We start from the raw sequence: 22,407 nt of genomic DNA, 5'->3' as shown, positions 1-22,407 counted from the left end.
TGCTGGGAAAGATTGAAGGCAAAAAGAGAAGGGGACGGCAGAGGATGAGATCTCTAGATAGCATCACCGATGCAATGAATATGGACTTGAGCACGCTCCGGGAGAGAGCGCAGGACAGGAAGGCCTGGCGTGCTATGGTCCATGGGGTCACGAAGAGTCGGACACGACTGAACGACTGAACGACTGAACAACAACGTCAGAGCATATTTCTCATTGTACTGTAATGTGGGATTTTCATTCCTTCCCCGCAAAATGTATTTTTGAAGCCACACATCAGAACCTGATTTGTTATCCACTCTTCCCCATCTTATTTCTTATAACAAATAAAGATGCTGTGCAAGTAATGGGGAAAAGCCAGACTTCTGCTTGACTGTATTTTCTTGTGCTCTGTGATCATGCGGATGACTTTGGCAGAAATGTCACAAAATCACCTGGGGGTGATTCTGGGGGATGGGTTGGCATCCTGTAGCCTCTCTCAATCCCCATACTTCAACATTTTAGGACATTTTGGGGGGGATATTATTTGTCCCCCAAAAATTAGATTGTCATTAGATTCAGCCCTGGAATTTGTTTGCATTGCCAGATGCATAATTTGATAATAAAGACAAAAGTACCATGGAGCAGATGAAGGGTATTTCCCATTGCGTTACTGGGCACAGGTCTCAGGATGTGCTTCCTGCTAGCCTAGACCTTCAAGCATTTCTAGTTTTAGAGATTATCCATTGACCTAAACTCTGCTTTTTGTACCCCCCTCCTCATCCATTTCCTCTCCTTGTGGTTGCTGCTGATGGCAGACGAGCTAAGGCAAGGTTGCCAATTTCCGATTTTTGAAAACTACCTTGTGAGCTTGCCCAACCCTTTCCTCTGTGGCAGCTTGCTTCTCTTAAATTGGAGGTATAAAAGACCAGGAATTGCATGCGTGCATGCTTTCTCAGTGGGACGGGAGAGGTACTTTGCACATGCTTGGATATACTCTCCCCATTATTATTATTATTTTTCTGTAAGTTCAAGATGTTGTTATTGATAATGGCTGGTGGGATTCAGGCCTGGTGTTCCATGGGTAAAATTAGACTTCAAATTAAGGGCTGGTTTTATCTAGGACACCATCCATCTCTAGGTTTGGACTCCCAGTCACAATCGACGTTTCAGATCTCCACTCCATGCAGAAAAGTGCGTGGATAAAAATGGCTTGTTGTGGCTGGCTCTCCTTGACTGCAGCATCCTGCTGCTTGTTCATGGCAAAGCAGACACACCTCCCAATCTGCTTGCTTATTGTATGGCTTCTTGACAGCTGCTTCATGCCGGGTCTGCTTTATGTCGTGCATGGTGATCAGCAAAGCCTGAAATGGATGGGTATTCTTGCCTGGAGGTCTGGACTCAGACCATATCACAGCTACTGCACACCCCCACCTGGAAGAACATAAAAACTGCCCTGCTCTATCAGGCCAACAGTCCATCTAGGCCAGAGGTGCACAACCTCTGGCCAGGGAAGCTGGTGGCTCTTATTTTGGTGGGACTGTGAATCCGCTCTGTGTCTTCGCCAGAACCTTTCAGAACTCTAAAGGACCTATCCAAGGTGCTGAACCCATTTTGGGGATAGGGTCAGCAATTTGGATAGCTCCTTTAGAGTTCTGGCTGGTTCTGACTGAAACCCAGAATGGATGCAGAGCCCCACCAAAATCAGAGCCAACAGCCTCCACTACTGGGGTCCAATTCTGGAGTCCCAATCTGGGCTCCCGGGGTTCCCAAGATGGCCACACCCCCATAGCCACCCCTTTCCCCATGCCCCACCCCTTTCCCCAACCACCTACCATTTGCTGGTTTCCTGGATTTTGTGCAGTTCCCCACCACCATCCATTTTAAAAAGGTTGAAATGCCTCTGCTATGGCTTTACTGCTGGCAGTAAAAGCGTTAAGCTACAACATGCTGCTGGTTTTGGTATTTCTGGTAGTTTGGTCCCACCCCCTTTTGCCTTTGGCTCCACCCATGCCCCCTCCCCCCAAAGTTTCTCCAAAATATACAATGTCCAAAGAAGTTCACATACATCAGTTTGATAATCCTTAGAACAACTCTGCAAGGCATGGCAGTATTATTAGTCCCCTGTTGAAGATGCAGGGCACAGAATCAGTGGATTGTCAGAGTTGCTGAAGGCAAACTGCTGAGTGTGTGGCGGAGAACTTTGTGCTTTACATCTCATATTTTTCAGTATGAGAAATAAGTCTCAGTTCGTTTTTGATCAGGATTTGCCCCTCTTGACTGAAGACACAAATGGTGGTCAAAGTCTGCAGATATCTGAGCTTCCAATGTGATTTGCAGGCCAAACATACGCATTCGAAAGCATGTGTACATTTGAAAAATGCACATGAAAAATGTGTCCTTTTGAAACAATACACACAAATGTGTCTTAATCAATGGGAGAAGAGTGCGTACATTTTAAAGATATGCACAACTGATATGTACATTTCGAAAAATATGCATGAAAATATCTGAGCTTCCAATGTGATTTGCAGGCCAAACATATGCATTCGAAAGCATGTGTACATTTGAAAAATGCACATGAAAAATGTGTCCTTTTGAAACAATACACACAAATGTGTCTTAATCCATGGGAGAAGAGTGCGTACATTTTAAAGATATGCACAACTGATATGTACATTTGGAAAAATATGCATGAAAATATGCACGGACTTTCATGTGAAAAGAAAAAACAAAGCTCGCAATCTTATATGGATTTGAGTCAGAATGAGCTTCAAGGTGGAGTTTGGAGAACTTCAGCAAGCCCAGGTTTTGCTGATTTGCACATTCCTATTGAGTGTGTGGAGGGGAAGCTGGGCCACACTTGTTGGTCCCATCCCTGACCTCTGTATGTCTACTGGCCCAGCCCTGACCTCTGCACATTCAGTGGAAAGTGAGGCGAGGTTTGATGACCTTCTGCACATGGGTTTATGGTTGCATCACGGTTCCCAGTTATGAATATGGATTGTATGTGTATAGGATAGTAAGCATATACAACCCACTCCCACCTTTCACTGGACCAATGGCTCTGATCCTCCCCGCCCCATGTGTTCATTCAATGTGTGGATGGAACATGAGAAAACTGCTATGATCTTACCTAGTGATGGGGGTGAAATTAGTTCACTTCACATTTTAATGTGAATGTAGCTCAGTTTGCACTTTTTAACTAGGGATGCCAGAGAATTCCGCCACAGATCTCGGGAAGGCTGAATGCCAGCGCATTCGGCCCCCCGAAATCAGTGGCGGAACAGTCTGCCCCCCGCCCCCCCCGGGATGGGACTTACCTTGGGCGGATCTTCCTGGCGGCGGCGGCTCCGGCGGCGACTCCGGTGGCGGTTCGGTGCCGACGGCTGCAGCGGCCGGTCTTCCGACCGGCTGCCGCCACCGCCATTTCCAGTTAAAAAACAACAACAACAGCAACAACGTGATAGGCTACATAAAGATTTACGTAGCTAATCACAGCTAGATTTTTAAAAAACACCGTGATAGGCTACGTAAATGTTTACGTAGCCTATCACGGCTGATTTAAAAAAACAAAAACAAAACGCCCATGGGCACCGCCATTTGCGTTCCTTATTTTGGCACGTCTTAGTCTACGTAAACATTTATGTAGACTAAGACAGCAAAAATAAGGGGAACGCAAATAGCGTAGACACTACGCTATTTGTGTTCCCCTTATTTTCGCTTAGTCTACGTAAATGTTTACGTAGACTAAGATGTGCCAAAATAAGGAACGCAAATGGCGGTGCCCATGGGTGCCGCCATTTGCGTACGTGCATTTTTTTTCTTTTAAATCAGCCGTGATAGGCTACATAAACATTTACGTAGCCTATCACGGCTGACTGCAGGGACGCAAACGGCGTTGGCTACGGCCACCGCCATTTGCGTCCCTGCTAGCCAGCAGCTGGATGTCCGGCCGCTGGCGGAGCCAGCCGGCGGCTCTGCAGAATCCCTGTGGAGCGGAGCCGGCTGGCCAGGATTCCGGGGGGGAGGAACGGACTTTCGTACATCCCTATTTTTAACCAATATATGAATCAAAACTCAGATATACTTAGATAAATAGATAATGAACATAGGTCAGCACATTGTTATACTTAGAAATTTGCACTACTCCAAATTTTGCAATGGGGTTGTCCAATAATAATAATAATAATAATAATAATTAGAAGAAGAATGCATACAAAATTTTGTATATTAATGGAAAGTGCACACTAACAGAATGCATATAGTGAAAATAACATTAAAATGCATTGTATTAGGAAAACTGCTTGCAAAAAATATGTTTGTTGGGTAAAATTGTATACAAAACACATATCTTAGGAGAAAGACACACAAAACATTTTAGAAATGTGCATGCAAACTTTTTGTCTCAACGTTTAGGAGGACAAACTGGACTTATGTTTGGAAAAAGGAGAAACTGCAAGAAACTGAAACTGACAGGTTCACTCAGACCTATACTTAGTTACTATACTAAGGATAGGTCTGTATAATATAGTTTTCTTACTATACGCCAGAAAACAAAGGCAATAAATGCTGATTTGAGCCTTTTCTGGTTAAGCTTTGACTCCACTTCTGGGTGAATGTTGCCTGAGTACAACAGTACCCTAAACCTCCCTTTGCCCAAACTAGGGATGTACGAAAGTCACTTACCTTTTTGAAGGGTGACATCAGGGATGGCGGAGAATTTCTCCACGAATCTTCGGGAGGCCGAGTGCCGACGCATTCAGCCCCCCGAAATTGGTGCAGAAATTCTCCGCCGGCCCCCCACCCCCCCCGGGATGGGACTTACCTTCGGCAAATGTCTAGGGATGTACGAAAGTCACTTACCTTTTCGCAGGGGTGCTTCGCGGTGGGGGGGAGGCGCTTTGCTTCTCCCCCCGAAATTCAGGCGAGGGGGGGAGCCGTCCCGCCTCGCCTGGCCGAAATTCAGGCCGGGGGGGAGGCTTCCCGCCTCGCCCGACCGAAATTCAGGCCGGGGAGAAGTGCCCTGTGTCACCGGCCGCGAAAGTGTAAAACAACAACAACAACAACAACCCCGTGATAGGCTACATAATGATTAACGTAGCCTATCATGGCTGACTTTGGAAATGTAGCCGTGATAGGCTATGTTAATCGTTACGTAGCCTATCACGGAGTTGTTTTTTTTTTTACACTTTGTAATGGCGGCGGCGGCATCCGGTCAGAAGACCGGCTGCCGCCCCCGCCCCCGACGAAAGGCTGACGAACCGCCGCCGGGACCTGCCGCTGGGAGGGACATTCGCCAAAGGTAAGTCCCATCCCAGGGGGGGCGGGGAATTTCACTGCCGATTTCGGGGGGCCAAATGCGTTGGCGCTCAGCCCCCCAAAGATTCGGGGAGAAATTCTCTGCCATCCCTACGAATGTCCCTCTCGGCGGTGGCTCCCAGCGGCAGTTTGTCGGCGTTTCGGCAGGGGTGGGGGCGGCGGCCGGTCTCCCGACTGGCTGCCGCTGCCACCATTACAAAATAAAAAAGTAAAGTTAAAAAAAACCAAACACACCCGTGATAGGCTACGTGACGATTTACGTAGCCTATCACGGCTAGATTTCCAAAGTCAGCCGTGATAGGCTATGTAAATCGTCACGTAGCCTATCATGGGTGACTTTGAAAAAAAAAAAAAGCGCGTATGCAAATGGCAGCGCCCCATGGGCGTAAAAAAGATTTACGTAGACTACGGTGAAAATAAGGGAATGCTATTTGCGTGGCCCTTATTTTCGCCGTAGTCTATGTAAATCTTTACGTAGACTACCCCTCTCCAAATAAGGAACGCAATGGTGGCACCCATGGGGTGCCGCCATTGGCATACGCATTTTTTTTTTTCAAAGTCACCCGTGATAGGCTACGTGATGATTTAGGTAGCCTATCACGGCTGACTTTGGAAATCTAGCTGTGATAGGCTACGTAAATCGTCACGTAGCTTATCATGGGTGTGTGCATTTTTTTTCCCTGTACTTTTTTTTTTCGCGGCCGGGGAGACGGGGCGCCCCTCCCCGGCCTGAAGTTTGGCCGGGCAAGGCGGGACGCCTCCCCACCTCGCCTGAACTTCGGGGGGAGAAGCAAAGCGCCTCCCCCCCACCGCGAAGCAAGCTGCAGGACGAGGTATGTCCCTTTCATCCATCCCTAGGTGACATTCACGGTGGGGGGGAGGTGCTCTGTCCCTCCCCCCGAAATTCTCTCTGGCCGGCTCCACTCCGTGGAGATTCCGCAGAGCTGCCGGCCGGGGCAACCCGCAGCTGGACATCCGGCTGCTGGGCAGCCTGCAGGGATGCAAATGGCGGCTGCCGTAGGTGCCACCATTTACGACCCTGTATTTTGCCGTGATAGGCTATGTAAATATTTACGTAGCCTATCACGGCAAAATACGTAAATACGTAAATATTTACGTAGGCTAAAACGGCAAAAAAAAGGGAATGCAAATGGCGGCCACTGTAGCCGCCGCCATTTGCATTCGCTGTTTTTTTTTTTGCCATGATAGGTTACATAATTATTTATGTAGCCTATCACGGCTATAATGAAGAAGCGAATGGCGGCCGCAGATGCAGCCACCATTCGCAAAGCAGCGCAAACGGCAGCAGGTAAGTGCTCCGTTTTGCGTGCCTTTCATGGGGGGGGGGGCTTTGCGGAATTCTCTGACATCCCTAGCCCAAACCTTGTTTCAAAATGGCAACCCACTACTTGTCAAAACATAGGGCAGTATCCAACAGGGCTGATCTGCCTCTGCTGGTTTCATTGCGCTTGTGGGACCCACTGTTTGTGCAACAGGGCCTTGGCATTTCTAAAAATAACTGCAAAAATTAGCAGAAACTCTTGTTTCCGGATCAGAATAAGTCAGCAGAGCACCCTAATGCAAGCTTTGCTGACCTGCCCATTTCTGGAAATGAGCATTTTTGCTCATTTCTGATATTATTTTTAGAAGCGCCAAAGCCCCACTGCACAAGCTGTGGGTCTGGTGAGCGCACAGGCACACTAGGACACTTGCCATAATACTGTAGTGTATGGCGTTTTGCGGTACTGTTAAAAGTTCATTCTGTATTTCACATATCTTTATAAGTTTGTTTTAGAATTGTATTGTACTCTTCTTGGGCATGGGTGTTATATGTTTTATACATTAGCAAAATAAAATTGGTTTCTCAGGAGAACAGAAGGAATTGGATAAGGCCTGGCTTCATGTACAAAGGCATTTGATGTCTCCAAATAAAAACTGGAGAAAATTCCTACACCAGGGAAAAGACTCAAAATCTGCCATTCCCTCTGATGTGGTAAGTTCAGAGATTTTCAGGCAGGGGGCAATTTCAGATGATTGCCTCCCCATGTGTAATGGGGTGGTAAGCCCCCACATGTGAGGACTGTACCAGCTAAGAAATGCATGCACAAATTACCTGTCAAGAGTCCTAATGTACAGTGCGAACAGCCACTTGAGTATATCTTTACTGACCCTTTGACCCAGCAAGGGTTGGTACAGCATCAAAGGGAATGAAATACATTAAAACCAAGGTTCAATTGGATTCTGATTATTCCATTATTTATCTCACAACAAATGATATGCACCAGCTTTATTACCATATATTTTAAAACAAACAAACAAATAGTCTAACCATGATCAATATGGAAAAGTATTTTCCATTAAGAAGCAGTAGATTTGAGAGATGACCACGGTGAATAATGAGGCAAATGGAGGTTCCAAAGGGAAGACTGGGGCGTTGAGTTTTCCCAGACCTACTTCAATCAGCAAAAGGACAATCTTTGTTGTAATGACGAGATCAGTAGATGGTTGCTAAGACAGAAGAAAGATAAAAGACCCAGGGATCCTCAGGGAATCCCGTAGCCTTCTTGTGAAATGCTGGAAATGCAGTCAAACATCGAGCGCATTGTGTGGGGCAGACGCCAATTATATGAAAACCTTATCTTTCTCCAGGATCTGTTGCAGGCCTGCTCTAGATGCCTCTTGCAGGCCTGAGGATAATAGAAAATGCTGTTTTCTTCTCTGGCTGGCAAAGCGTCACAAAATGGCATTATTAGTCTAAATACGCATTGCCTACAAAATGTAAATCCAGCAATTAGGGTTGTCCCTGGTGGAGTCCTTCTAATGAGGGTTACCGTATTCCTTGTGTTGCTGTGGGGAGCCAGCAGTTGGAACAGTGGTGCTTGGCTCATTTACGGAAGGAAACCTCGGGATGCAAACATTTTTTCCCCCTTGATACAAAATGAAATGAAATAAAAGGACTCACCTCCAGAGCAACATTTACCTCTGTCAGGGTTTTTTTTTTTTTGCCTTTTGGAGTATATGCAAGGGAACGAGAGTGATAAAGAACATGGATAAGTGAATTGAATGGAAAAGATTCTGGTCCTTCCAATGTGAAAACAGCGGAATTGAGCTTCAAGTAGGGATGGCGGAGAATTTCTTCCCGAAACTTCGGGGGGCCGAGCGCCAACGTGTTCGGCCCCCCAAACAAGTTTCGGGGAGAAATTCTCCGTACCCCCCCGCCCCCCGCCCCCGCCCCGGGACAGGACTTACCTTTGCCGAATTTCCCTCCTGGAGGCGGGTCCGGCCGGCGGTTCGTCGGGTCTTCGTCAGGGGCGGGGGCGGCAGCCAATCTTTCGACTGGCTGCCGCCGCTGCCATTGCAATTAAAAAAAAACAAAACACGCCCCCGTGATAGGCTACGTGACGATTAATGTAGCCTATCACGGCTAGATTTGCAAAGTCAGCTGTGATAGGCTATGTAAATCGTCACGTAGCCTATGATGGGTGACTTAAAAAAAAAAGGCGCGTACGGATAATGGCGGCCCCCATAGGGAGCCGCCATTCCCGTTCCTTATTTGGTCCCTATAGTCTATGTAAACGTTTACGTAGACTACGGCGAAAATAAGGGCAACGCTATAGAAACATTTTCTTGTGTTGCAGACAATTACTTGGGAAACTAGAATATTAGGCTCACTGAGAACTTGCTGGCTTGAAGGCCTCTACTTAGATTTTTGCCTTTGGGGCTTTGGAGCCACGAAATGTGCGTAATGACTGGCTCCTAATGATATGTGTCAAACCTCCTTCTATAAAGTCACAACAGAAAGCCTCTCTAATCTAAATGGGGCCTGCTGGCCTTGCCTTATCTTCACTGGCTTCAGGGATATCAGGCACCCTGGCGAGAGGCCTCTGGAGACAATCCACCCCATGATAATCAGATGATCGTTTGTCATGATGGGCAGATAACAACATAAGTATTGAACCAGGCTGATTGCCATTTCCACTTCAAGGGAAGGATCTTGACAGTGTGGCTTTAACGTATTATGTGTGCTTTCTCTCTCTCTCTCTCTGTGCATTCTTTACAGCAACTGCCTGTAGCACATTGGACTACGTATAATGTAGCATTGCTGGTTTGTAAGGCCCTAAATACTTTATGTATCAGATTGGTTTATGGGATGAAGCAGTCTGGGAGCCCTCCTGGACGCTTAGCTAACTAGGGAAGCCCAGGTGGCTGCAGTGTCCAGGAGTGCATTTTGAGGTTGGTATGCCAGCTGTGGCCCTATCTGGACAGACCTTGCTTCAGTTATCCATGTATTAGTAATGTCCAGGCTGGACTACCATAATGTGCTGTACATGGGGCTGCCTTTGAAGACGGTTCAGAAACTTAAGCTGGTGCAGAATGTGTCTACCCGAGTATTGGTGAGGGCATGGCAATTCGATCACATAATGTCTATATTCTGCACCAGTCGCACCTGTTACCAGTGTGTTTCCAAAGCCAATTTAAAGTGCTGTTTTTGACTTTTAAAGCCTAAACTGGAAGGACCGCCTTGACCCATATCAGCCTGCCCACACTTTAAGATCAGCAAGAGAGGCCCTTCTCATTTGCCCACCTCTGAGAGGAGTTAGGTGGGTGACGACATGTGAGAGGGCCTTCCCTGCAGTGGCCCCACACCTTTGGAACAAGCTGCTATCAGAGGTCCGCTGTGCTCCATCACTGCAGGCTTTTAAGAAGGCCTTAAAAACATATTATTTTACCATGGCCTTCTCATGGTAGGACTGCTGTTGTTGCTGTTATTGCTGTTGTTATTGTTCCTGCTTTTATTGTTGTTTTTACTGCTATTTTATTTTGTTTATGTTCTTATCATTTTTAATATTTTAACTGTTTTATGTATTTTATAGCTGTGAGCTGCCTTGGGAGGGTTTCTGCCCTGAAAGGTGGCCAAGAATTAATTAATTAATTAAACAAAATGCATTCGAGACCTGCTCCAGAGACCTAGGGTGGCCATTTGTCCTACTTTACAGAGGACAGTCCTCCATTTAAAGGCATCCTCTGTTTGAAAGACTGTCCAGTCCAAGTCCAGTTTAAAGATCCAGAACCATCAGAAGGGAGAGCCAGTAGAGGTCTTGACGTTGCCCACTAACCATTAGCACCTGGACAGTGGACTGAGCAGGCCCACAGGTCACCTGGTCACGCTCTTCCCCACCATGTTGAGTATAATATTTCTACTTAAATTATTATTATAATGTCTAAATTTGCATCTGTACATATAGCTTAACGTATGTCCATTGTAATGGGCCGTGGTGGCTTAGTGGTTAAGATGCTGAACTGCAGACCGGAAGGTCGGCAGGACAGCAGTTCGAGGCCCGAGTGCCGCATGACGGAGTGAGCTCCCGTCTTCAGTCCTAGCTCCTGCCAACCTAGCAGTTCGAAAGCAAGAAATTGCAAGTAGATAAAGAGGTACCGCCTCTGCGGGAAAGGTAACAGCGTTCCGTGCACCTCGGTGTTCAGTCATGCCGGCCACATGACCACGGAAGCGTCTTCGGACAGTGCTGACTCTTCGACTTATAAACGGGGATGAGCACCGCACCCTAGAGTCGGACATGACTGGTTGGGGACACCTTTACCTTTACCTTTTATGTCCATTGTATGAAAAATCTGGCTCATCTTTTGTCTTCTCTTTTCTGGTGACACGTAAGTGGAGCTGTAGCTCAGTGGTAGAGTACATGCCTTGCATGTACAAGGTCCCAGGTTCAATCGCCAGCATCTCCAAGTAGGGCTAGGAAAGAATCCTGCCTGAAACCCTGGAAAGCCGCTGCCAGTCAGTGTTGACAATACTGGGCAAGATGGACCAATGATCTGACCCAGTAGAAGGGAGCTTCCTATGTTCTATGCCCTAAGTGACCTCTGTACTGAGACCTCTTAATGCTAAAATACAATCCACTTGTTGGGGGTTCTCCAATCCATAATTTGGCATATTTTAGCCTTTGCTAAGTTTGGTCCCTGAATGTGGAGTTCATGCCCCCTTGGTCTAAAAAATAGAAGAAGAGTATTCCATGCCCTCCAACTATAACATTTAACCTTGCAGATAACATTTTTTGTAGCAGTTGCAAGAAAATAAATAAAATAAAATTGCACCTTTGGAGAGATTCACCCCATCTTGCTTTGTGATATTGAAAGGGTTCCTGAGGTGCATCTGTTGGTTCAACCATTGTTGATATCAAACAGAAGAAATATATTGGAGTATCCTTGCCTCTGCTCCAATCTCCCTGCCTCCATCCCTTTCCCTAGAGTATGTTGGGGACACTGTTCTATTAACCAGCTGCTTGAAGGATTTGCCTTTTTCACAGCAGCCACACATTGCATCTATCTATCTATCTATCTATCTATCTATCTATCTATCTATCTATCTTTCCATCTTTATTTCATTTCTATACCACCGAATAGCCGAAGCTCTCTGGGCAGTTCACAAAAATTAAAACCACAAAGCGCAGCCTAAAACAGTATAAAATATGAAAGCTTGAAACCACAATATGACAGTACAACCAGAATAAAACCTAGCAGCAATGTAGAGGTTTAAAATACAGATTTAAAACACCAAAGCTAAAAGACTAGGAAGCTAAAATGCTATGTTTTCATCAAGCTATGTTTTCACTGCAACCCCCAGATTCCTTTCCTGGTCAGGCACCACCATGTGAATCCATCAGTGTATATGTGAAATCAGGAATTCTTGGCCCAATGTAGGGATGGGCGGAACGCTTACCTGCCATTCCAGGGGGGGGGGGTCCGCAGCGGGGGGAGGTGTTCCTCCCTCCCCGAATCCTCTTCGGCTGGCTCTGCTCCACAGCGATTCCACGGAGCCACTGGCCTGCTCCGAAGTGCCAGCGATACGGCCGCCATGCCATATCGCCGGCTTAAGGGGACTACTGCCTGAGGATGCAAATGGCATCCGGGACGCCATTTGCAGCAGTAAAGGCCTTAGTTTAAGGTAAATGCAGCCATTTACATTTACACCACAGGGCCGCGGTGGCTTAGTGGTTAAGACGCTGAACTGCAGACCGGAAGGTCAGCAGGACAGCAGTTCGAGACCTGGGTGCCGCGTGACGGAGTGAGCTCCCGTCTTCAGGCCCAGCTCCTGCCAACCTAGCAGTTCGAAAGCAAGACATTGCAAGTAGATAAATAGGTACCGCCTCGGCGGGAAAGGTAACAGCGTTCCATGCACCTCGGTGTTCAGTCATGCCGGCCACACGACCACGGAAGCATCTTCGGACAGCGCTGGCTCTTCGACTTAGAAACGGGGATGAGCACCGCACCCTAGAGTCGGACACGACTGGTTGGGGACACCTTTACCTTTTTACCTTTAAGGCCTTTAGAGCAACAAATGGCATCCCGGATGCCATTTGCGTCCTCAGTCAATCTGCCTAGCCAGTGATACAGCAATGCTGGCCGTATCGCTGGTGCTCCAGAGCTGGCTGGCAGGGAGGATCCGGCCAGTGAGGATTCCTCCTGGAGGCGCAGGTAGAAGATCAGACCCTCCGCAGACCTCGGGGGCCTGGATTCAATAGAATCCAGCCTCATTGGGTCTGTGGAGGATTTCTCCAACATCCCTAACCCAATGTGTATCACTTTAAGAATTAAGAAAACTATGATCCCATTTGTGCAAATTTAAAGACCTGAAAAATAATAATAAAAAACCATGATCCCATTTGCACAAATCACGGGACCCCCCCCCCCAAGTGTCTATTTAATGTGTACCAAAAAACACCAACATTTCCAAAATCGGGGGCGGTGGGGAACCTGCGACAGTCCATGGTTGTTTATTAGAACAGAAACACTGCAAAATCATGTTGGGCTTAAATGGAATGGGATTCTCAGCATTGCACATTCCTATGCAGGATGTGAACTTTTTTTTTTATTAGCAGGGATGCTGATGTTATCTGCCACCCCCTCAAACTCCCCTGTTCCCTCTGAGCTTAGCTGCAACCCTCACAGTAGCTGGGGCGGGGGAATAAATGTTTCCAGCAACAATATATTGCTTCCTGCTGTAATGCAAGGTATTTTGGGGTGGCCAGGTCTTGAATGGGCAATTAGACCCTTTAGCTTTACCAAAGCCCTGCTCCTGGTTTCTTGATATGGATCAACACAGCAGCCTGGTCTTTGTTTGGACTCTCCTTGGGGGTGTGGCTATGGGGATTGTCACGCTGAGTGACTGTACTTCACAACTGACCACTAGACCACTGATTGGGCCCCAATGTGTGCTGTGTGAAAGTGCCCCAAATTCGTGCCTCTTTTCCGAAAGAAAAAGCTTATTTTCTCTTTTCTAAGCTGATTCAGGTATCTCAGCAACAACAGCATGAGGCTGGTAGTTTTCTTTTCACTGGCTGAAGAAATGTGTGGACTTGGATCAAAAGGGCCCTTCTGTGGTGACAAAATCTGTAAGGTTTCTCTTGTCTTCCAGCAAGGAAGGGTAGCATTCAAACAGGAATGGCAAATATTATCCAGGCAGGAGTGGCTGAAATTCAAAAGAGGTCTGTTATTTCTCTCCTCCACTTCAGCGCCAAATCAGTGGATGTGTCTGAACTTTGTCAGACGGTGAGCAGACGGCAGCTCTGATGTGTTTTTCCCCACCAATTAAGAAGTGCTCAGCATGCTTAGCTTCAAAGAGCAGTCAGTGAGCGACTCTCCGGATGCTCCCTTGACTTCTGGAGCCCTGAGCTGAGGAGAGAAGCACAGAACAATCTGCAAAGAGTGCTTTTGATTGGCCCTTTGGAGAACAGAACTGTGTGAGGTGATCAAACATCCTTGTCAAATACTGTGGGCTACCAGCCTCACGCACCCCTTGCCAACTTGATGCCAACCTCTTTCATGGCGGACATTTTGAAGGCCTTCTATGCTTGCCATTTGCCTCGCAGTCTGTTATCGACTGGGTGGGCCAGGCCGGCAAAATCCATTATTGATATCGACTCCCCTGGTGCTAATCTCCTTAGTTCTGCTGTATAAGCAAACACAGGCTAAAGTTTCACAATGAAATAAATAATCATGAGGCCTTGGCCAATGTGAGACCCGTGGTGGTGGAGACCGCGTGAAAAGGGGAGGACATAAAAGGGAACTGCTGGGGTTCTATGAGTCTTGGTGGGTTGAAAAAGCCTGCTACTTCTTGTCTGAAGGCCAAGAAACGGGGGACTCTGGGTGATGGAAAGATCATGATTGAAAAAGCCTAACTGAGGAACAGAAGAAAAACCCTGCAGCTGCCAAGAAGCACCACGGCCGGGATGAGAGCCCTGGCAACAAAAGGCATTGATTTGTGTTTTTATAGCTTAAGAAAATAGTTTGCTTTCAAAAGCGCATTAAAAATAAAATAAAACCAAAATAAATTATTAAAGCCTTTTCTGAAAAAGAAAAGATGGATGGATGGATGGATGGATGGAAGGAAGGAAGGAAGGAAGGAAAAGAATAATCATGACTTCTGCTCATATGTAGGCAAATGGATGGGAGGCAGACATGTCTTTTATTAAGGGCACAATCCTATGCATGTTTAGACAGAGAAAAGGCCTACAACTCCCAGCATTCCCCAGCCAGCAAGGCTGGCTGGGGAATGCTGGGAGTTGTAGGCCTTTTCTCTGCCTAAACATGCATAGGATTGCATTCTAAATGTCCTGAATTCAGAATTTTGAGCACTGATCCTACTTAGAAAGAAGTGCTCCAGGGAAGAGTCTGGGAGGTACCAGCATGGAATGGAATTGCCTTGTTTCTAAAGCAGAGCTTTCCTATGTGCCTTGAGGAGACAATGGGCAGCATCCAATGTGACAATGATAGCTAACATAAATTATGTTGGGCTTGCATGAGGGACCTCTAATGCAACAGGATTCTGCAGAAAATGCACCATGCCAGCTAAAGCTATTGGCATTGTACTAGAGGCCCCTTACACCAGCGCAACGCGATTTATGTTAGCACTCACGTCACATTGGTAACTGCCCAACTTCCTGTTTCAGAATGTCCGACTAGTTCTGTGTATGCGGTAGTTCATTGGGGGCCAAACTACGCATTGCGTCAAACACGTAATTTGGCATTGCATGATCTTTTTCTTACTATTAAAATAGCCACTGGTGAGGGGTGGTGGTCAGGACTGGGTTTATGGAATGTGGGGAGGGGGAAGTTAACCCATTCCTCCGATGCCACAGTCCTGATGAACTCCCTCCCCCCCCCCCCAAGCTGATATTTGGAACATGAGGAAGACTCTTACCAGCACCATTTTTTTCCTACAGGCAAAAGAAGGACAATGTCTCTTTTTTCCCTACAGGCAAAAGAAGGACAACATTTTTTCCCCCCTACAGGCAAGAGAGGGACAAAGTTCTCTTTTTTCCCTACAGGCAAAAGCGGGACTATGTTTTGCCATCCAAACAGGGATTGTCCTTGGTGATTAGGGACAGATGGAACGTATAGCAGAACAACACAAATCTTTGTGATGCTGGAAAAGGCAGATGTGAATATGAGATTGGGGATGGGTGGATCTGTCATCCTTGATCTCATTGAGAACCAGTGTGGTGTAGTGGTTAGAGTGCTGGACTGGGACTCAGGAGATCTGGGTTCTACCCCCCACTCAGCCATGAAGGTCAGTGGATGACTTTGGGCCAGTCATGGACTCTCAGACTAACCTACCTCACAGGGTTGTTGTAAGGATAAAATTGAGAGGAAGAAGATCATGTTAGCTGCTTTAGTTTCCTTGCAAGAGGGGAAAAAGCAGGATATAAATGTGGTAAGTAAGTAAGTAAATAAATAAATTGGGGTTCCCATTTTTCCATAAGCAAATCTTGTTTCCAATTGGAGGTGTGCATCCATTTGCAAGCTTCTCCTGTCTGTATGGAAATTTTTAAATGTACGCAACGTTTGTACACATTCTTCACAGCCCCCATGGAGAATAGCAGTTTTGTGCACAGTTTTAAATACGCACACTTTGCGTGCACATTTCAAATGTAAACATTTATTTGGTTTGCATTTCCCCCCCAACCCCCCCCATCACAAGTAGATTTTATTAGTGAAATGTGTTCTGTGTTTATTTTCAGGATGTGTGAATTGGGTGTTCACACTTAAAATTGCAAACCCAATTACTTTCTCACTGATCCCTATATGAGATTGGCAAACTATAGTAGAGTTGGGAACTTTCTAATATACAAATCTGACTCATGTGGCATTGTGATGTGTACTTTGGGCATTTTTCTATTAGCTTCCCTTTAGGCGTATATATATATGTACACACACACACTTACACACACACTTACACACACACACACACTCATACACACACATCTATCTATCTATCTATCTATCTATCTATCTATCTATCTATCTATCTATATCTATATATATCATAGTATAATAGCCACTATACAAAAATGTTTGCTGTGGCACTGTAAAGACTAACACATTTATTGCAGGCTGAGCAGTATGTCTCTGTATGCCAGCTGCTGGGGAACATGGGCAGGAGAGTGCTATTGCACTCATGTCCTACTTTTTGATTTCCCATGGGCAGCTGGTTGGCCACTGTGAGAATGGGATGCTGGACTAGATGGACTCTTGGTTTGATCCAGCATGGCTCTTCTGATGTTTTAAAGTGCATGAAATGGTGCATGAAATGTCATGTGTGTGCATGAACAAGCCCACAATGTGTGTTTGTTTTTTGGCCACGTTATTAGTTTTTCGGCCACGTTATTAGTTTTTCTTCCACAGTACCACATTAAATCCCCAATCTTTGTTAAAAGCTTTTTGTTTTGTTTTTACATTGATGCATAATGTTGATCACATCCTGTGACAGTCAGTTCCAAAGAACAATGTCATATACTCCCCTTATATAAATCGGTGCAGGGAACTTTGTGAACAAGCCACCTTTACAGTTTTGGGGCTTATCCCCTATTTTTTTTTGTGGGCAAGTGTTATAAAACTGACATACAGAATAGAGGTACCCCTGTTTAAGAAACCTGCAGAATTTCAGAAGGGTAGGTGTAAGATTATCTGTGGAAAGGAAGTCTGCATATCTGGCGGGCAGGTAAATTCACTTCCCCTTGCCTTCCCCTCCATTTTGTGGTGGTGGCGGCGGCGGCAGAGATTTGTATGAAAATGCCATCTATCATAGAGGTGTCCCTAGGAAAGAAACCTGAAAAAATTCAGAAAGATAGATGCAGGGGTGATTTATGATGAATGAAAAACAGTTTAAGACTGTTTTGGTTTTCTGTTCACTGGCTCAATTGGCAATACGACGGGTGGATGATGAATGGGGTGCATACAGTGTTAGAGGCAGAAGGACTCAAACTTCCAGCATTTTCCAAGCACGCACCCAACACTACATGCTCCCCAGGTCACACAGACTCCACTAAACCCTTTTACACATTCCTGCTCCTGGGAGAGAGAACCAGCAAGGAGAGAACCAGCAACACTGGGTCAGTGTTATATGGTTTCAATAACCCTCCCCCCCCACCAAACCCTGGGATTGGACAGTCCTGATAAAAAAACATTCACTGTAATTTGAAACTACAGCTGCCAGTCACAAAACTACACCCTAGGGATGTACGAAACCCCTACCTGGCTCCGTTGAGGGGCATCCGTGGTGGTGGGGAGGCACTCCGTCCCTCCTCCCGGAATCCTCCCTGGCCAGCTCTGCTTTGCGGTTGCTCCGCGGAGCTGCCGGCCAGGGCCAGCCGCAGCCGGAGTTCCGGCTGCTGCCTGGCTGCTGCGGCCGCAAATGGTGGCCGTCATAGCAGCTGCCATTTGTGTCCTTGCATTTAGCTGTGATAGGCTACACCATTTGCATGGCTGCCTTTCTTCATGATAGGCTATGTAAATACTTACGTAGCCTATTACGGCAAAGAGCAGGAGCGCAAATGGTGTAGCAGCTGCCATTTGCACCCCTGCTCTTTAATGTGATAGGCTACGTAAGTATTTACATAGCCTATCATGAAGAAAGGCAGCCACGCAAATGGCAGCTGCTACAATGGCTGCCATTTGTGGCCACAGCCTGCAGCAGCCTGGCAGTGGCCAGGAGACCAGCCAGAACTGCTGCCACCGCAGCCACCGCCAGAGCCGCTGGAGCTGCCGCCAGGTACGCTCTGTCCTGGGGGGGATTCCATGGGGTGGCGGGGGGGAGGCTGTTCCGCCACAGATTCTGGGGGGCTGGATTCTAAAGAATCTGGCCTCATTGGAGTCTGTGGCAGAATTATCTGACATCCCTACTACACCCTCTCCTCTCCCTCTCCACCTTCTCTGCCTTGGTGTTTTCCTTATACAAAGAGCTCAATTTTTGGAGACAAACTTTCTGTGTCCCTCCTACTCCTGAATCTTCAGGAGTGTTCAGATTTGGATTCAATCTGCTTCAAAGGAGCTCCATTTTTATTTGAACATCTCCTGACTCTGTCAGAATCAGCTTGATTCAGTTCGTGATTCGGTCAAAATCTGAAGAACACCTCTGCTTAGAAGGAAAGTTGTTACAGACAACAGGTTTGGTGAACAAAGTAGAATTCAAGAGGAAAGAAGATAAAGACAAGCAAAATGCTGGGTGTCTGATGAAATCCTGTTGAGCATGTATCTCAAATGGCTGGTGTGGAAGCTCCTTTCTTCCTCTGTACTTTGGGGAAATGGGAGACTTTTTGTAAACACAACCACATAGGCTCAGAAGCTGGAAGCTTGTTCTTTTCCTCCTCATTACTTTCTGGTATCTTTAGCATGGTTTTCAGTGCTTCCGATCAAAAGGTAAAAGGTAGGGTGCATTTTTTCTTCTCACTCCAACAGAACACAAGCCCATTTTTTTGCTTATATGAAAACCCAGAGATCAACATTGTGTCTGTTCTGTGTCACAGGGATGTTGGAGAAATCCATTGGGGTGGAGTTCAATTAGTTTTCTTGGGCTTGTACCTCCAGACTTTGTTTCGGTTTCTGCTGAGGTGCCTGACTGAATCTGAAGTGAGTTTTGGCCAGTTTGCAGATTTTCTGGGAATTTTGCACATTTTGGGAGGAAGCTTCTGCAATTTGCACAAATTTCTGAGCAATTTGCACAAATTACAGCCACATTTGCATGAACTATGGCCAAATATGGGCAAATCATCGGCAAATTAGTGCAAATTGTGTGAGTTACAGCCAAATTTGTGTAATTTCCACAAATTTGGCTGTAATTTGCATACGTCCAGCCATATTTTGTGCAAACCTTCCAAAAATATGCACAAAAAGGTTCACAGAGTTCAAGGAACAGCCCACAACTTGGCTTGCAGATGCAAAATGAGTTGCACACACCACGGAACTCTGGCGAGCCAAAAATGAAATGGATTTGCCAGCGATGGACATGCCTATTCTGTTGTGAACATTTCCCTCATTTCACCATCATACCAGGGATGGGCAAATCTTCAGTTTTGGTTTGTTCTGCATTTGAATTTTTACAACCTGAAGTTCTTTCTCTCCCAAATATGAAAAACATCACAAATGTTGGTAAATTTTTATCAAAAAGAAACTGAAACAAAACCCTCACCCAACTGCAAGGTCAAATGCTATACCTTCCTGCCATATCATTGTTAAAGATGGGGAACCTGTCCGAAGAAAGAGGTGGCAACCCCAATTAAACACTAACATGGCTGAATACCCAGGAATTCAAACGCAGACTTTTAAGAGCAAAGCACTCAAACCCTACGGCCTGGATGGATGAATCTGTCAGTTTTGGTTTCTCCCACATTCATTTTTTTTCCAGTCTCAAGTTCTTTTTGTCCCAAATATGGAGAGATTTGTGAATTTTTGGTAAATTCTTATGAAAGCCAACCTCTAACGAAATTCTCACCCATCCCTTGTGTGTATGTCATGGAGCTTTCCTTATATCCCTTGAAGAAATATTCCCAGAGCCTTTTCCATGGCACACAGAAAAATACACCAGATGTGCACAAGATGTGCACCTAGGGATGTACGGATCCCCTTACCTGGGGTCCATGGGGGGGTGTCCGCAGGCAGGGGGAGGTGATCCGGTCCTCCCCCCGGAATACTCCCGGCCAGCTCCGCTCCGCGGGGAGTTCACACAGCCGCTGGCCGGCTCCGGCTACTGCCAGACTTCCGGCCGTGGCCAGTCTGTGGATGCAAATGGCGTCCCGCGTAGGGGACGCCATTTGTGTCCCTTCCCTTGGCCATAATTGGCTATGTAAATATTTACATAGCCAATCACAGCCAATGGTAGGGACGCAAATGGAGTCCGCTACGCCAGACACCATTTTGTTCCGCAGCCCAGCAGCAGATGGCTGAAGAACGAAGACAGCAACCCGGACCAGCCCCCGCCAGGTAGGTTCTGTCCCGGGGGGATTTTGGAGGCTGGGGGGGGTAGTCCGTTCTGCCAAGGAATCTGGGGGGCCGGATTCCAAAGAATCTGGCCTCATTGGAGTCCATGGTGGATTTCTCCACCATCCCTATGTGCACCCTTCTCATCTAGGCTAGGGTGGCAAAGTGCCTGCCAGTGGTGCAGTGTAGGCAATTTGGGTGGGGCTGGTAGGCATGATCCTCCTCTAGCTCCTATGCATAGGGATAACACATGGAGGCACTTTGTGAGTAGGGCTAATACTTCTCTAATAAACCAGAAAACTCTCTCCTGCTTGGCATTTGAATTAAGGGAAGGCAAACTATTACAGGGAAAATGAATGCAGCAAGAGGAGGAGAACTTTCAAGGGTGTGTATATAGGGAAGTACGAAAGTCACTTACCTTTTCGATGGGGTGATTCGTGGTGGGGGGGAGGCACTCCGCACCTCCCCCTGAAATCCTAATCTGGCCGGCTTCACTTCGCTGACATTCTGTGGAGCCACTGCCCACAGATGGACATCCGGCCGCTGGGCAGCCTTCCAGAAAAAAAAACCACACACGCAAATGGCGGCGGCTATGGCGGCCGCCATTTGTGTTCCCTTTTTTTCGCTGTTTTAGCCTACGTAAATATTTACGTAAGCTATTACGGCAGGAAAAAAAGGAACGCAAATAGTGCCCACTATGCTATTTGCATTCCCCTTTTTTTTGCCGTAATAGCTTACGTAAATATTTATGTAGGCTAAGACAGTGAAAAAAAGGGAACGCAAATGGTGGCCACCATAGCTGCCACCATTTGCGTACGCTTTTTTGTTTTTGTGTATTTGTTTTTGGCTTGCTGTGATAGGCTACGTATTTACGTAGCCTATCATCGCAAAAGCAGCTACGCAAATGGCGTGGTGGCCGCCATTTGAGTCTGCAGCAGCCGGCCAAGAGACCAGCTGCCGTTGCTAGAGCCACCACCAGAGCTGCTGCCGGAGCCACTGCTGCCGGAACATCCTCCCCAGGTAAGCTTCATCCCAGGAGGGATTTTGCGGGGGGGCGGGGGGTGGGAGGTCGTTCTGCCTTGTGTTTCGGGTGGCTGAATGCCAGTGCATTCGACCTCACTGAAATTCGTGGCAGAATTCTCCGCCATCCCTATGTGTATATATAATACATGGATGTATATACGTGCACATTGGACAGTGATCTTTGGAATAGGCGTGTTACAAGTGTATCCCTCTTACAAATGTGGCTGCAGACATCATCTTCCTTCATGGTATCTCATACACAGTAACTCATACTTACAAGTGCACACATTCTACAGACATGGTGGCCCATTTCAGAAATTGCCAGCATGCATACACAGAAGCATACCAGAGGGCCACATCGCTGATGTCACTGTGTTCCACTAGCCCTCTTCTCAGACGTCTGTGTATTAGCTGGAAAGCTAGAAGGGGCTACTATGTGTTCACATTGGTACATGTGTAGGGTAGGGATGTATGAGAAAGTTGTTTCAGTTTGTTTTTGATCAGAATTTACCCAGCTTGCACCCTGCAAATGGAACACGGACTCAAATGCAATCTGTGGTCGAAGCTCATACATTTCTGAGCTTGCAATGTGATTCATGTCCCCCCCCAAAAGAAGCATTCTACAGCAAGCATACATTCGAAAAAATATTAGGGATGTCAGAGAATTTCGCCACGAATCTCGGGCATGAATGCGCTGGCATTCGGCCCCCCGAAATTGGTGGTGAAACGGTCTACCCCCCCACCCCCCCGGGACGGGACTTACCTTGGGTGAATCCTCCTGGCGGCGGCAGCTGCGGCGGCGGTTCAGCGGTGGTT

The sequence above is a fragment of the Heloderma suspectum genome, chromosome 1, assembly GCF_057233095.1.
Source record: "Heloderma suspectum isolate Gila_16-S chromosome 1, 16-S_ref, whole genome shotgun sequence".
Lineage (NCBI taxonomy): Eukaryota > Metazoa > Chordata > Lepidosauria > Squamata > Helodermatidae > Heloderma > Heloderma suspectum.
Note: the sequence above shows the minus strand (reverse complement) of the source record.